This window comes from Lipotes vexillifer, unplaced genomic scaffold, assembly GCF_000442215.2.
Source record: "Lipotes vexillifer unplaced genomic scaffold, Lipotes_vexillifer_v1.1 scaffold1011, whole genome shotgun sequence".
NCBI classification, from domain to species: domain Eukaryota; kingdom Metazoa; phylum Chordata; class Mammalia; order Artiodactyla; family Lipotidae; genus Lipotes; species Lipotes vexillifer.
The window spans coordinates 2,910,216-2,926,883 of record NW_006787698.1 but is presented as its reverse complement, the minus strand read 5'-3'; the positions used below and the strand labels follow the sequence as shown (position 1 = coordinate 2,926,883).

Genomic DNA, 16,668 nt, shown 5'->3' with positions numbered 1-16,668 from the left:
GGGGGGCAGCCAAAAAAAAAAAAAAAAAGAAATATATATTTGGTCTCCATCCCTTGTTCTGGCACAGAGCTCCTAGAATGCCTGGAATTTCTCAAGTGCTGAGAGTGACAAAGGTGTCTTTTGTTATGTTAATGGAGTGCTTTTTGGAAAGCCTCCCAGGTTGCCTAAGGATGGGGCTGATCACCAGGGGAACCAATTGTGTGATGAGAAGTTTGGAACTTTCACCCCCTGACCTCTGGGGAGAAGAGACAGGCTGGAGGTTGAGTCAGTCACCAGTGGGCAATAATGTAATCAACTATGCCTATGTAATGATGCCTCCATAGACACCAAAAAGGATGGGGTTCAGAGAGCTTCCGAGTTGGTGAACATGTGGAGGTTCTGGGAGGGTGGTGCTCCTGGAGAGGTCATGGAAGTTCCGCCCCCTCCCCCATGGCTTGCCCTGTGCATCTCTTCCATCCGGCTGGTCCTAAGTTACTTTTTTTTTCTGTATTCAGTAATAGATATATTAAAAAAATTTTTCTCAGTGCAGTGCACAGTTTCAAATCTTAAAAATAAAAAATAACTTTGACCCTATTCTGAGACATATTGTGAGTTGACATAAAACTTGCCTTTGTTATGAATGTTGGTAGGCTAAAGTTCAATAAAGAAAGTTTTAGAATGGTTAAGAGAGAATTATCTAGAATTCATTATCTTTTTTTTTCCCAAAGAAAGAAACTAAAATGTACTCAGGTAATTATATAAATTTCACATTTTGACTGGGTAGGCAAGACACAAGAAGAAAACTTACAACCCTGTATTAATCCTGTTCTAACTTTTTTTTTCTGTTTCTTTTTTAAATTAATTTTTATTGGCGTATATTTGCTTTACAATGTTGTGTTAGTTTCTGCCGTACAGCAAAGTGAATGAGCTATATATATACATGGATCCCCTCTTTTTTGGATTTCCTTCCCATTTAGATCACCACAGAGCATTAGGTAGAGTTCCCTGTGCTATACAGTAGGTTCTCATTAGTTACCTATTTTATATATAGTAGTGTGTCAGTCCCAATCTCCCAGTTCATCACCTGCCCCACCCCGCCGAGTTATCTCCTTTTATAATAAACTAGTAATCTAGTAAGTAAACTGTTTCTCTGAGTTCTGTGAGGGGCTCCAGCAAATTAATGGAACCTAAGGAGGGGGTCGTGGGAACCTCCTATTTATACACTGATGGGTCAGAAGCACAAGTGACAGCCTGGACTTGCAATTGGCATCTGAAGTTGGGGGCGGGGGCAGTTTTGTGGGACTGAGTCCTTAACCTATGGAATCTGACGCCATCTCCAGGTAGACAGAATTGAGCTGAATTTAGAACATCCAGCTGCTGTGTGAGAATCGCTCGCAGAAAAATCTTTGCGATAAGTGTCAGAATCATACATATGTATATATCAGCTTTGACTATACTTGTGAGCTGTGTGCTCTCAGGCAGCTCATAATGTTCTGATGTTCCCAGCCTTAATCCCTGATGGAATCTCTTGGCTGCTGTGTTTGAGATTCTTAGCTAAAATGGGGTTGAAACAGTGATCTGATTTATAGAGGCAAGCGGATTTTAGATTGCCACGCCTCCACCCCACCGAAGTGACTGTCTTCTGGGATTCGCATCTTTGTGTAAGCCTCTCCTTTGAGTTGGAGCTGGGTCTGTGACTTGCTTCTTACCAATAGAACATTGCAAAAGTGACGGGATGCTTGTGATGTGCTCAGGATTATGTGATGTTAGGATGATATGATACTGTCTTCTGCTAGCAGTCTCTCTCTCTCTCTCTCTCTCTCTCTCTCTCTACCTTGATGGCTTTGAATAAGCAAGCTGCCAAGTTGTGAGCTGCCCTAGGAACATATGGCACGAAATTGAAAATGTCCCCTGTCCAACAGCCAGCAAGAAACAGAGTCAATTATTCCAACAATCTGAACAAATTTTAGGGGCTTGGAGGCTATTGTCCATGCAGATGGTGAGGGTGGGGGAGAAGGAAAACTATTGAAAACTTGTGCCCACTTGTTTTTTAAGGAAATTATTGTTTATTCACACCTCACCAATGCAATTCTTAGAGCATGGGCTCAGATGGACTTGTCTCATGAAATTGATGACTTGGGGCAGAAAACATACCATCTATCACTTTGGATTTTTTGTGACGACAACATCTGTCTAAAGGTTGACTCTGTATCTGACACATAGTAGGTGATTTATGAATAAAAAACTCACAAGGTGAGCTTACGAGACCAAGTTTCATGGAAAGTCATACTGGCTTCTTGTTTTTTTGTTTTTTGTTTGTTTGCTTGTTTGTTTTTAAATCTATGGCAAACCACAGGCAAGTCCCTGGCTTCTTGTTTTTTATTGGAACACTGTAAAAAGAATTGTACATGTATATTTATTGTGAAAAGATCCAAGTGCAGATAGAAGGAATAACATAAAAGCCAGTTGTGATTTTATGTTAACATTTTGGCGTACATGTCCAGAGTTCTTATCTATGTCTGTATAATGAATGTTTAAACAGTCTTAAAAAACTCACTTTTTAAATCATTTTGGATTTACAGAAAAATGGTAAAAGCAGTACAGAGAGTTTCCATATATCCTGTACCCAGCTTCCCCTAACGTTACCATCTTATACAGCTATGGTACTTCTATCAAAACCAAGAAATTGGCATTGGTACATTACTATTAACTAAACTACAAACGTTATTTGGATTTCATCAGTTTTTCCACTAATGTCCCTTTTCTGGTCCAGGAATCAATCCAGGACCCCATATGGATATTCCACAGTCTACTGTGTCAGTCCTCGGTTATTATGCAGTTAGATTTTTCTAAATGATTCATTTTTATGTATTATTATGCTATGACAACCATCCGTATATACAATTCTTTGCATATACTCTTCCTTAAGGTAATTCTTTTTACAATTTTAGGTTTACTGAGGTATTGTTTACATACAGTAAGATTCTCCCAGTTCAGTCTATAATTTTATAGGTTTTGACAAATACCTGCAGAATGTTCTGTCATCTGCCCAAATTCCTGCAGGCTCTTTTGTATTCGGCTTCTTCCCTCCACCCATGTCCCTGGAAACCACTGCTCTGATGTCTGTTACTACAGTTGTGCTTTTTCCAGAATGTTGTGTAAATGGAAGTATGCAATATTTAGCTTTTTTTTTTTTTTTTTTTTTTTTTTGCGGTACGCGGGCCTCTCACCGCTGTGGCCTCTCCCGTTGCGGAGCACAGGCTCCGGACGCGCAGGCCCAGCGGCCGTGGCTCACCGGCCCATCCGCTCCGCGGCATGTGGGATCCTCCTGGACCGGGGCACTAACCCGCGTCCCCTGCATGTGCAGGCGGACTCTCAACCACTGCGCCACCAGGGAAGCCCAATATTTAGCTTTTTGAGCCTGGAGTCTTTCACTCAGAAGAATGAATCTGAGATTCATTCCTCTAGTTGCGTGTGTTTGTCATTTGCTCCTTTTTGTTGTTGAGAAGTAATCTAGTGTATGGATTATGCCACAGTTTGTTTATCCTGTGGGGGGACATTTGTGTTGTTTCCAGTTTCTGGCAACTATAAATAAAGCTACTATAGTATACAGTGTGTACTCTGTATACACAAGGGTACTCTGAATACATAAGGGTTTTTTTTTTTTTTTTGTCTTGCCAAACTGATTGGCGAATACCGCATCTCATTTTAACTTGTAAAATTTTGATACCTAACGAAGTTAAGCATTTTTTATGTGTCTCTTGGCCATGAATCAGTCTTTCATCTTTCTGGTACTGATTTCTAAGATTTCTTACATATAAAATAATCCACCGGCAAATATGTTTCAGATAGCCTTTTCTAGTTTTTCCTTTCTTTTTTAACTTTTTGAAAATGGTTTTGGCCCCCAGAATTAAAAAAATTTTATCTAGTCAAATTTCTCAGTCTTCACCTTTATTCTTGATACCTTTGGTAAATATTCCATCTTGTATTTTCTTCTAGTAGTGTGTTACTGCAATTTTTTTTTTTTTTTTTACATTTTACTTCTCTATCCATCTGGAATTTATTTGGTTGTGAGGGTTGAAATGAAGGTCAAATGTAACTTTTTTTCCCAAAAGTTTAGTCAGTTGTCCCAGATCCATTTTATTGAATAAATAGCCGTTTGCCTTCTGATTTGAAGTTCCTCATTTATAAATACGAAATAATTATCTATATTTGGGTCTGTTTAAGGATCTTCTTTTTTTTTCTATAAATCTGTATTTTTTTGTTTTCTGTACCATAGTAGTTCTTCGTAATATTCTTCCCATTCAGGAATATTTATTTGATTCATTTTTTAAATATTCCTTAAGATTTTAATGATTTCACTCACATTTATTCACATTAAATTTTTAATGATTTCATTCACGTTTCATACATATATTGGGTTGCTCTTATAAAATGAGTCATTTCGCCATTATGTTATTCGGTAATTGCTGGTCTATAGGGAAGTGATTAGCATTTGTGTATTTTTTTTCTACCCTGTTGCCTTCCCGACTTCCTGTTAACTCGAATAGTTTTTCAGCTAGATTTTCTAGGGCAAATAAGGCTATTACCTGTAAATAAAGGTAAATAAATAAATAAAGATTTAATAAATAAATAAATAAAGATTTAATCTCCTTTTCTCTTGATATTTATTTTTTCTTGTTGTATTGTGATGGTTATAGAACATCTAAATGTTAACTAATAATGGCAATATAGTCTTTCCCTGATTGTGACAAGAAAGCTCGTGTTTCTCTGTTAAACATAATAGACTGGTTGAGTTAAAATAATGTGTCATGGGCTTCCCTAGTGGTGCAGTGGTTGAGAGTCCGCCTGCTGATGCAGGGGACACGGGTTCGTGCCCCGGTCCGGGAAGATCCCACATGCCGTGGAGCGGCTGGGCCCGTGAGCCATGGCTGCTGAGCCTGCGCGTCTAGAGCCTGTGCTCCGCAACAGGAGAGGCCACAACAGTGAGAGGCCCGCGTATCCACACACACACACACACACACACACACACACACACAAGTGTTATTAGGAAAGTGTTGTTTTTTTCATATTTAACAATTAATAGCTTATGGTTACCAAAGGGGAAAGGTTGGGGAGGGAGGATAAATTAGGAGATTGGGATTGACATATACACATTACTATATATAAAATAGATAATCAACAAGGACCTACTGTATAGCACAGGGAACTCTACTCAATATTCTGTAATAACCTAAATGGGAAAAGAATCTGAAAAAGAATAGGTATATGTATAACTAATAGAACTAACACAACATTGTAAATCAACTATACTCCAACGGAAAAAAAAAAAAAACAACTTTCATACACAAAAACACAATAGCAATAACTACCATTTACTATTCTTACTATTTGCTTATCACTTTTCTATGTGTTTTATAGGATTGTTTCATTTAATTCTTTCAGTCCTCAGAGGTAGGTACTATTCTTATTCCCATTTTCACAGGAGGAAACTTAGGTTCAGAGAACCCGAGAAAAAACAGCTAATGGAAGAATCAAGGTTTAAAGACAGGGAGTAGAACTTCTGAGCCCGTGTGTTTCACTGTATGCTAAAATGCCTTCCTGGACAATAAAAATGTCCTTGCATTAGTAAACTTTTATATGAGGAATGGATCAAGATTTTACCAAATAACTTTCTGACTTCTCTGGAAATGAACGTCTACTATCGTTTCTTTCACTTACTGATACTGAATTTTATTTAAAAGACTTTTCAATGTTCGGTAGAGTGCTGGTAAATGGGGGGAAAATTTCAGAAGCACTTGCCAATTTCTGTGGTTAAAGACTCTTCCCACGGATGATGTCAAACTACCAACGTGATATCGCTGAATGAGTTGGAGAAATGCACCCTGATGCTTCCTGTGACCCAACTGCCAACATAGATTCATCCTTGCATTCCTGGCATAAGCCTCTAAGGTCACGGCAAATTATTGTTTTTACACACACACACACACATATGCAACAGAGTGCATATACTAAATTGTCACTTAACACCCCTAGTGGGTTGCAGGAGACCTTGTAATCAAGCACATTAATATTTCAGCAGCAAAGATGCATGAATATTCACATTCTGTGCCATTAATACTATAAAGAGGCTCACATCTCTTTGGGTCAAGTTGTCTATCAACTTAGTTTTGATGCCAAACTTACCAAAAAAAATGAACTTTGCAGAACTTTTTGGTTTTTCAGGATTATGGATAAGAGTCTGTGAACCTGGGTTGTATTTAGTACTTTTCCTCTTTATTTTTATTTTATTATTTTGATGAGCTTAGTCTTTAAACATTTTTTCCTAGGTTGTCAGGTTTTGTATCAGGGTTGGGCTGTTTACAGAATGATTAGGAAATTTTCCATCTAGCTTAGAAATCTTTACCTATTTCTTGACCTTTTGAAGATTGAACTTTTGAAGGTTGAATGGTGAAAGCATTTGAGATTTGACCTTTTGGGGAGCGTTTATTTTTGATAATATCTTTAGGTTTTATTCCTATCGTTTTCTATTTATTCATTCAGGTGTTTTACTCCTTCTTGAGTTAATGCTGGTAATGTATATATTTGTAGAAAGCTCAGTTTCACTGAGATCTTCAAACTTCTCAGCTTAGAGTTGTATGTCATATTCTTTTACACAAAAACCCCCTCTATATCTGGTTTTAGATAATTGTATTTGTTTTCTTTTTCTGTTTCTTGAATAAATGGGCTAGAGATACGGCTCTTCAGTTCCTGAATTCCTTTCTTTATTCTAGTGTTTTTATGTGTTCTCACTGATGAAGATCTACTCTGTCACTCATTACAGATTCCTTCCTCAGCTTGTTTTGTTTCTATCTTTCTGACTTATTGAATTAAATGCTTCAGCAGTTCATTTATTTCCACAGTAGCACAGTGGAAGGAGGTATTCATCTCATGACGTGGAGGAGAGAGGAGAGTCAGGGAAAGTATACTTTAAGTTGGGCTTTGATGGATGAATAGGAGTTTTCTAGAAGGAGAAGAGGTTCTTTCCAGTTGAGACACCAGCCACAGAGGAATGAAAGACCAGTTGTGTTCTAGAATTGATCATTGGCAAGGTGCAGTTGAATGGACAAATAAATGGCATTTGCAATAATTTATTTGTTAAGTTTATCATATAACATAATGAATTAATATATTTATGATATACTATAATATATTAATATATTTATTCGTGTGATTATCTGATTCAGCTGGAAGCTCCACGAAGGCAGAGACCACTGTTTTCTAGTACCAACTTGAGGAACTGGTCCAACGTGGGCGTCCACAAATATTTACGGAGGAAACAATTCCTAGGGTGCCTGCTGTGTGCCAAACCTCGTTCCAGATGTGGGGGACACAGCAGTGAACACAGCCTATCTGTAGCTGATGGATGGTGCCGAAAGACCTCCGATGGCTGGAACATAGGGAGCCAGAGTGAGTGTGATGGGAGGTCAGCAGTGGGGCCCACGAGTGGCCTTGCCCGCCCTATGGAGCCCTGGGAGGGACACCACATCAAGTCCCATGACTGCAGTGCTGAGAAAGGCCTCTAGGGGGCAGAAGTGGAAGCTCGGAGTTCAGGAAGGGAGCGCTTAGTAGTACCGGAAGGAGATAAAAGGATACGGAAAGTAGTGACCCTCTTTGCCAGCTGTGTGTGCAGGAGAACTACTTTGGACTAAATGCATCTCGTTGTTTTTACCTTTAGTTGCTTTGTTGATGTATAACTGGCAAACAATAAACTGCACATATTTAAAGTAAAAAAATTGATGAGTTCTGACATACAGCCATCATCATAATGAAGATAATGAGCATACCTAGACTCAAATGAATAAATAATACCCATACATTTTGCCAAAATGGAATTGTACGATGCATAATTTTTGCAACTTTAAAAAAAACATAGTAATAGAGAGGGTTCGTCTTCCCATGTCATTACCTGGAAAACAAGATTTATCATGCTACTTTTATTATTTATTTAGGCTGCGCCGGGTCTTAGTTGCGGCATGCGTGAGGGATCTATTTCCCTGACCATGGATCGAACCCGGGCCCCCTGAGTCTTGCCCACTGGACCACCAGGGAAGTCCCACTACTTTTTAAATTTTTTTTATTTTTTAACATCTTTACTGGAGTATAACTGCTTTACATTGTTGTGTTAGTTTCTGCTGTATAACAAAGTGAATCAGCTATACATATACTTATATCCCTATATCCCCTCCCTCTTGTGTTTCCCTCCCACCCTCCCTATCCCACCCCTCTAGGTGGTCACAGAGCACTGAGCTGACCTCCCTGTGCTGTGCGACTGCTTCCCACTAGCTAGCTATTTTACATTGAGTAATGTATATATGTCAATGCCAGGCTCTCACTTCATCCCAGATTCCACTACTTTTAAAGAGGGTGTATTCCACAGCAGGACTTTGCAAATTTTTCTTTAAGGGAATGAGAGTAAATATTAAGGCTTTATGGACCAAATGGTCTCTGCTGCAATTAAAACCCTTCTGCTTTAGCACAAAAACAGTCACAGACAGTATAAAAGATGAATGAGCATGACTGTGTGCCCATAAAGCCTTGTACAAAAACCAACCCTTGTTCTATGACTTGAATCTTGTTTAGTGTTTATTTACCTAGTCCCCTGCTGATGTTGTTCCTTCCCTCCCCCTGCCTTTCAAGGGATGCTACTGCAAACATGTGCAGAGATCCTAGGGATGGCACAAGATGAAAGGGGGTTACATCCCTGAATCATCATCCATCAACCCGGAATACCCATTTTACAGATGCAGAAACTGAGGTCTAGAAATAAACAGTCACATACATGAGCAAGGAAGAACGAAAACATTGGGGTTTATTTGTTATAGCAGCTGGCACTATCCTAATACAGTGGTTCTCACCTGATGGTCATTTTGCCTCCCAGGGAACATTTGGCCGTGTCTGGTGACATTTTTGACAACTGGAAAGGAGAGTGCTACTTACCTCTGGTGGGTGGAGGCCAGGGATGCTGCTAAACATCCTACAGTGCACAGGACAGCCCCCATGCAAGGAATTATCCTGCCCAAAATGTCAACAGAAAACCTCTCCTAACTGAATGAACACCCCACTTGGAATCATTTTATTCCTTTTTTTTTTTTTCCTGTGCCCTTGAATATAGTCACATTTCTCAGCCAAGGAGAGAGAAGTGTCTTTCCATTTAGGGCAGGGCAGTCTGGGTGTGTGGGAACTTACTCAGAATGGAGTTGGGTTTTCAGCCTCTGCTTGTTTGGGGCTTGCCTGATGGATAGGATGAGGATGTGACTTCAAAACTGACCTTTGGATTCTCCTGGGATGGGAACATGCCTTGAGGTCTCAGATGGACCCACTCCTTGGACTCAGAGGTCGGGCCACTTGGAGAACAGCTGAGGCTGAGTTCTAGGAGTTTTCTTGGCTGTTGGTAATCTGATATGCGCTGGTGGGAGATGGTTATTTTATTACTGGGACCGTTTATGATGGTCCGTTTTCCAATGCAGTTTACAGAAGGCTCCATTTTGTTTCTTGCTGATGGTCTCGAGAAAGAATCCTTGGCTGGTGTTGGCTGAACATTTGCTATATGCCAGGCTCTGTGTGAAGTGCATGGCCTGTACCAACTCATTTAATCCCCATGATGACCTAGGAGTAGGATCTGAAATCCTCATGATGAGCTATGAGACTCTGGGGTATATGAGTATCACTCCTTACCTGTCTGATATCTCTGCTCACTTGCTCACTCAGCTTCAGCCCCACCAGCCTCCCTCTGTTCCTCCAACATGCCAGTCATCATCCTGCCTCAGGGCCATTGCACAGGCTGTGCCCTCTACCTCGTATGCCTTTCCTCCACATACCCACACGAGATCTGCCGCCACTCCCTTCTGATCTTTGCTCAAACGTTGTCATACCAGAGAAGGCCTCCTATTTAAAATTTCACCTCTTTCTCACCCACTGGTAACTTCTATCCCATTTTCATTTTTCTCCACAGCGTACATCCCAGTCCGACTGAGTCTGTATATGTCAGTCACACATTTTGCTTATTGTGTGTCTCCCTGCACTGCTGTATGAGAAAAAGGGAGTTTAAATGGCTCTAATTTCACCTCTAGATCCCCAGTCTTGGCCCACGGTAGGAGCTCAATATTTGCAGAATGAAGGTACAAGGTAGGTGCCGTTTTAAAGATGAGGCTATTGCACAGTTGAGGTCCAGAGACACGAAGGGACTTGGCCAAGATTGCACTCAAGTAAGTGGCACAGTAGACTTGAAGGGTGCCCCCAAAACATCTCTCCCCCATGCTTTCCATTTTATTTTATTTATTTTTAAAAATTTATTTTATTTAAGTATAGTTGATCTACAATGTTGTGTTAATTTCTGCTGTACAGCTAAGTGATTCAGTTATACATAAACATATATTCATTCTTTTTCTGATTCTTTTCCATTATGGTTTATCACAGGATATTGAATACAGTTCCCTACGCTACACAGTGGGACGTTGCTGTTTATCCATCCTATATATAATACTTTACATTTGCTAATTTCAAATTCCCAATCCATCCCTCCCCCACCCCTCTCCACCTTGGCAACCACAAGTCTGTTCTCTATGTCTGGGAGTCTGTTTCTGTTTTGTAGGTACGTTCATTTGTGTCATATTTTAGATTCCACATGTAAGTGATATCATATGGTATTTGTCTTTTTCTTTCTGGCTTACTTCACTTAGTATGATAATCTCTAGGTCCATCCATGTTGCTGCAAATGGCATTATTTCATTTTTTAAAGTAAATTTATTTTATTTCATTTATTTTTGGCTGCATTGTACCTTTGGTGCTGCCCAAGGGTTTTCTCTAGTTGCAGCGAGCGGGGGCCTCTCATTGTGGTGGATTCTCTTGCTGAGCACTGGCTTTAGGCGTGTGGGCTTCAGTAGTTGTGGCTTGCGGGCTCTAGAGCGGAGGCTCAGTAGTTGTGGCCCATGGGCTTAGTTGCTCCGCGGCATGTGAGATCTTCCCAGACCAGGGCTCGAACCCGTGTCCCCTGCATTGGCAGGCGGATTCTTAAGCACTGTGCCACCAGGGAAGTCCATCCCCCTATATTCTTTTAGATACAGATTTTGATTTAAATTGGATCTGTAAATTATTTTCTTGGAGGGGGAGGGGTGGCCCTTAGACAACACTCCGTTTTCTTATCCAGAAATAAGGCATATTTATTTATTTATTCAAGTCCTATTTTATGTCCCCTTAAAAAGTACTATAGTTTTTTTTTTAAAGATATGGGTCAGAGCTATTGCTGTTCAAATTTTTCTTCTGTATTTTATTTTATTTCACTTCGTAGATATGGTGATGCTATTCTGAAAAAAGTCTCTGTCGTATGCTGATTTTTGAAACGGGAATGCACATACAAGGTTAAAACAATCCAAACAGATAAAAAAGGATCACCAGCTCCTGTGCCTTCTTTGAGAGATATTTCCTGAGAGATCATTCACATCTGTGAATGTGTATATGCTAATTTGTGTTGCTGTAGTCTACTCCCCTTTTAAAATGCAAATGATAGCATTCCACTTACACAATTCTTCACTTAATTCTTTTTGTGTAATAATATGTATCTTGGAGATTTTGTCATCTCTGTACCTGTGGATTTAACTCATTGTTTTCTAAAATGGTCACAGAACCCCACTGAATATTTTTCCATTATTATATTTATGTTAGAAAACAGTTATTTTATTTTACTCTGTTTTTAATCGAAGTGTAGTTGATTTACAATGTTGTGTTCCTTTCTGCTGTACAGCACAGTAATTCAGTTAAACATATATATACATTCTTTTTCATATTCTTTTCCATTATGGTTTATCACAGGATATTGAATATTGTTCCTTGTGCTATACAGTAGGACCTTGTTGTTTACCCATTCTATACATAATAGCTTGCATCTCCTAACCCCAAACTCCCAGTCTATCCCTCCCCCTTGACAACCACATGTCTGTTCTCTATGTCTGGGAAACAGTTTTCTTTCAATTATAATTTTTATGTATATATTTTTCCATCTAGATTTGGCTAACTGTCACTCTAAGCCAGTAGAAGAGAGTCCTGGACATGGCAACAATGAAAGGAAATGTTTCTGAGAAATAAAAATATTTTACCTGAGTTTCATCCCGTCTTTCATCTTTCTTGAAAACTACATTGGGAGGAGGGAAGGAGGCAGAAGGAGAGGCAAACACCACAGTGTTAATCCTTTTAGATTTAGTTGGCAGTATTTCCTTAATATTTTTGTCTTATTCAGGTACAAATAGTTCATCTCAGAAGCTTATCCATCTCCCAAGCATTTTATTTGTCAGGTCCAGTCACAATTTAAATTCTCTGAAACTGGTTAAGTTGAAGCCTCAGTTTGGACAATGGCCCCAGTAGCATCAGAAACCAGGAGAAGCCCAACACTCAAAAATTCTCATGGGTTGCAGCTCAGCCATGCTGCACATTTCAGAAAGTGTGGTTTCAAGGTGTAGGTGCAAAATGGGATCATGGAATGGGTCTGAGGATTCAAAATCCATATCCACATCTATTGATAATGGAATGTCATTCAGCTATAAAAAAAAGAATGAAGCACCAATCCATGCTACAATACGGATGAACCTTGAAAACTATTATACTAAGTAGTGAAAGTCACAAGGTCACATAATATATGCTCCCACTTATAGGAAATGTCCAGGTTAGGCAAATCCATATTTGCCTAAGTAGATTAACAGAAAGTAGATTAACAGTTGCCAGGGGTTGAGGGGAGGGAGAATGAAAAATGATTGCTTAATGGGTATGGAGTTTCTGTTCGGGGTGATGAAAAAAAATTTGGAACAAGGTAGTGGTAAAAGTTGCACAACATTGTACTGAATGTCACTGAATTTGTACACTTTAAGATAGTTTCAATGGTAAATTCTATGTTATGTGTATTTTACCATAATAAGAAAAAGCAACCAAAAACGATAGCCCAGTGTATTTGAATAAGGGTCAGAAATGAAGACTTTACGAATAACAGATCTATGTGGAAGTGTTGAAATAAACCCCCATGAGACCAGGATGGGCAGACATCAAGCTGTGTAAGTACAGGATGTCTGTTTTCTTATACCAATTTCACACCCTGCCTTTATGTCCTCAAAGTTCCCCCAAAGGAAAAGTAAAACCCAGGAAAAAATGTGAGAATATTACGAATTACTGTAACTTGTCAATGCAAATCATATGTGAGTGGTAATCAGAGGAGAAAGAAAAGAGAGAGAGAGAAAAAGGAAAATTTGAAATATTTGAATTGATGCATTTTTGGAGAATGCAGAGGTCTCCCTGTTTCTTGGGGGGAAAATTAATTTAGGGTGATTCCAGGTTGTGCTGCAATGATTATCTTTGAGAATACTTGTTTTTACACCCATGGGAGGATATTTGTGCAGCATATAATTTCCTAGAAGTGAGACCAGTGGGAAAAAGCATCAACGCAATTTACATGCTGAAAGCCTTTGCCAAATCTCCCCCCTGCCACACCCCTTAGTCGAACTCATTTATACCAGTGTTGATGAGAATGGATTCTCACACATGCTCACATAGTTTTGCCCATTTTCCTGACAGTTGGCAAACTCAGTGAAGATGACATGGGCGTATCTCTAACCATGAAGAATGCTGAACATCCTTTTATATGCTTGAATACCTTTGGCATTCCTTCTTTTTTTGCTTTTCAGTGGTCTGTTTCTGTGAGCTGCCTGTTCATGTCCTTTGCCATTTTTATTTTGGCAAATAAGAGTTTGGGCTTTTTTTTTTCTCACTGAAAAAATTAGTATTATGTATTATAGATTATGTAAGATCTTATAATGCATACCCTTTATCTGTCACTTAAGTTGCATATATTTGTCTCACTTTTAAAAAGCTGACGTTCAACTTTGTGCATGGATTTTTTTATTTTACTATTCATATAACTTAACTTTTTCATAGCCAGATTTGTTGTGTTTAGATTTTATTTTATTTTATTTATTTAAATTTATTTTTGGCTGCGTTGGGTCTTTGCTGCTGCGCGTGGGCTTTCTCTAGTTGAGGGGAGCGGGGGCTACTCTTCGTTGCATTGCGCAGGCTTCTCATTGCAGTGGCTTCTCTTGTTGCAGAGCACGGGTTCTAGGTACGCGGGCTTCAGTAGTTGCAGCACTCGAACTCAGTAGTTGCGGTGCACAGGCTTAGTTGCTCCGCGGCATGTGGGATCTTCCCAGACCAGGGCTCGAACCCATGTCCCCTGCATTGGCAGGTGGATTTTTAACCACTGTGCCACCAGGGAAGTCCCTATTTTTAGATTTGGGATTTGCATTTTGCTTACAGAGATTTTCCTTACTTTGCAATTATAAAACAAAATTTCCAAATTGCAGCCTTATGGTTTCATTTTTGAATGGCTGTGGAATTCATCAAATACATTTTTAGTAGCATGGCGATGTTTTTGTACCTTCTCTCCTTGGACCTGTGAATACTGTGATCTTGATGACTAGACTTCCTAGCATTGAACCGTCTTTGCCCTCCTGGCCCAAGGTCCACTTAATCCTGGTGTAGGTGTTGTGTTCTTTCAATCTTCAGCCTGATTCTGTTGGTAAATTCTCACTGCTGTGTTTTTGCACTGTTATTCACAGATGAAATCAGTTTGCAGTTTTTCACCCCTACTCCTAGATGTAATGTATTAAAGCAGGTTTCCATGACAACACAGGAGTCAGGATTTACATTTGGTTTCCTGCTTTAATGTAACAGAAAACTGCTAGATTGAGGGAGATTGTCCCAGAGGGACCGGCTAAAGGAAGACCCCAGCAGGGTGGTGGTGGGCCTCCCTTAGCCCTCCTTGATGGACAACAAAAGTAGAGTATTTGGTGTTTATATTCATGAACGATGAAAAGATCTCTCTCATTACATCATAGCTTCAAAGTATGGTGTGCTTAAATATCAGACCAAAGCCAATCTAAGAAAAACAGAGCCAAACAAAAAGTCCCAAATGGTTTTTCAAAACTTTTAAAACTTTTAATTTTGACATGATGTCAGACTTCCAGAAGAGCTGCACGAATAGTACAATCAATCCTTATATGCACACTTTTAACCAGATTTACCAATTTTATCACACTTTCTATCACATCTGCTTTGTTCCGTCTCTGTCTCATTTTTGTTTTCTGAACCATTTGAGAGTAAGTTGCAGATATTATACTCCTTAACCCCTACGGACTTCATTCAGGGTGTATTTCCTAAAGCCAGGGACATTCTGTTACATCACTTCAGTACAATGATCAAAATTAATATTGATACAATACCATTGTCAAATTGACACACCCTTTTCAGTCTTCCCCAATTGCTCCAGTGATATCTTTTATTACAGAAGAAAATCCAAGAGCAACTTTGATCATTTAGTTAAGCCAGCTTTCTCCTCCATGAAGCTACTATTTTTCCTTTCTTTTATTATTGACAAGCGTCCTGCAGCGAGATACTTGCAGACCGCAGAAATACCCTGTTACTTTTCAGACTTCCAACCATCACTTAGCATTCGTGGATGGCTCTTGCCAGAACCAATTATTTTGGAGATTAGCAAATGGTGATTTTCTACTTCCATTCTATTGATTTTAATAAAAGGCAGAGGTTGACTTTCAACTTTTAGATGATTGTATTTTTTTGGGGGGGGTGCACGGTGGTTTACAAAAGAAACAGTGAATTTTTTTCGGGAAGTGGGTGTGTCTTCATTTCCATCCAGCAAGTCACAACTACAATGATTCTCTTGACTTTATACACGACATGGAAGTCTTGCGTCCTGAAAGATTTCCAGAGAGCATCACGTCCCCTGGAATTAAAGCAAATGCCACTGGCCTGGAATTGTTGGTGGCTTCTGGGGGCCCCTGTGGATCAGAGGGAAGCCCCTCAAAGAAGGGGAACAGCATTGATCAGACCCACAATTCTTGGTACTCTGGGACTGCAGTTGCCTCTTGTTTGTTCTCCGTGGGTCCATTCTTGCCCCATTGTCCACAGTGAGATATTATTGGAAAGAAAATCTGATTGTGTTGACTTTCGGTGTAAACCCTCTAATGCATCCCCGTTGCTTTCAGGATAAAGGTGGTGGTGGGGACAGCCCTTCACATGGCATATCAAGATTCTACCCTGTCTAGCTCAGCTTCCCCTCTTTTCTTTCTGTGCTCCAGCTACAAAGCCTGGTTCAGTTGTGAGAACACCAACCTGTCCTCCTCTGGGCCTTTGCACATGCTGTTCCCTCTACCTGGAACATTCCCCTGCTGCTTCCCTGGGCTGGTTTCTCCTCATCCTCAGATTTCAGTTCAAAAATCACTTCTTCGGAGGATCCTTCAGCATCTCCCCACCCCACCTTATAACACATCTGATGTGTGATTAATGGCCTTCTCCGCCACTGGATTGTGAGGTCTACAAGGAAATGGATGGTGTTTATTTTGCTCCCTGCAAATCCCCATTACTTATTGCATGTTGATTCTTCCATTCAACAAATATTTATTAAGCAATGGATATGTCAGGCACCGGGTATAAAACAGTGAACGAGACAGGCAAGGTTTCTCCCTTCCTGGGGAGGGGCGAAGACACAGGTAGGGATACTGGCGTGCTGTCAAGAACAGGGAGGGGAACAAAGGGAGGAAGGGCTGGGGAGTGTTTGCAAAGCGCGGTCAGGGAAGGCTCTTTGGGACAGAGAGG

The 16,668-nt window shown here is 39.9% G+C and overlaps 1 protein-coding gene across 1 annotated transcript in view; it reads right to left on the bottom strand.

The window, feature by feature from the left end:
- The window catches only part of LOC103079784 (uncharacterized), a 69,583-nt gene that overhangs the window by 51,536 nt on the left and 1,379 nt on the right, over positions 1 to 16,668 (bottom strand). The gene's annotated exons all lie outside the window — the stretch shown is intronic.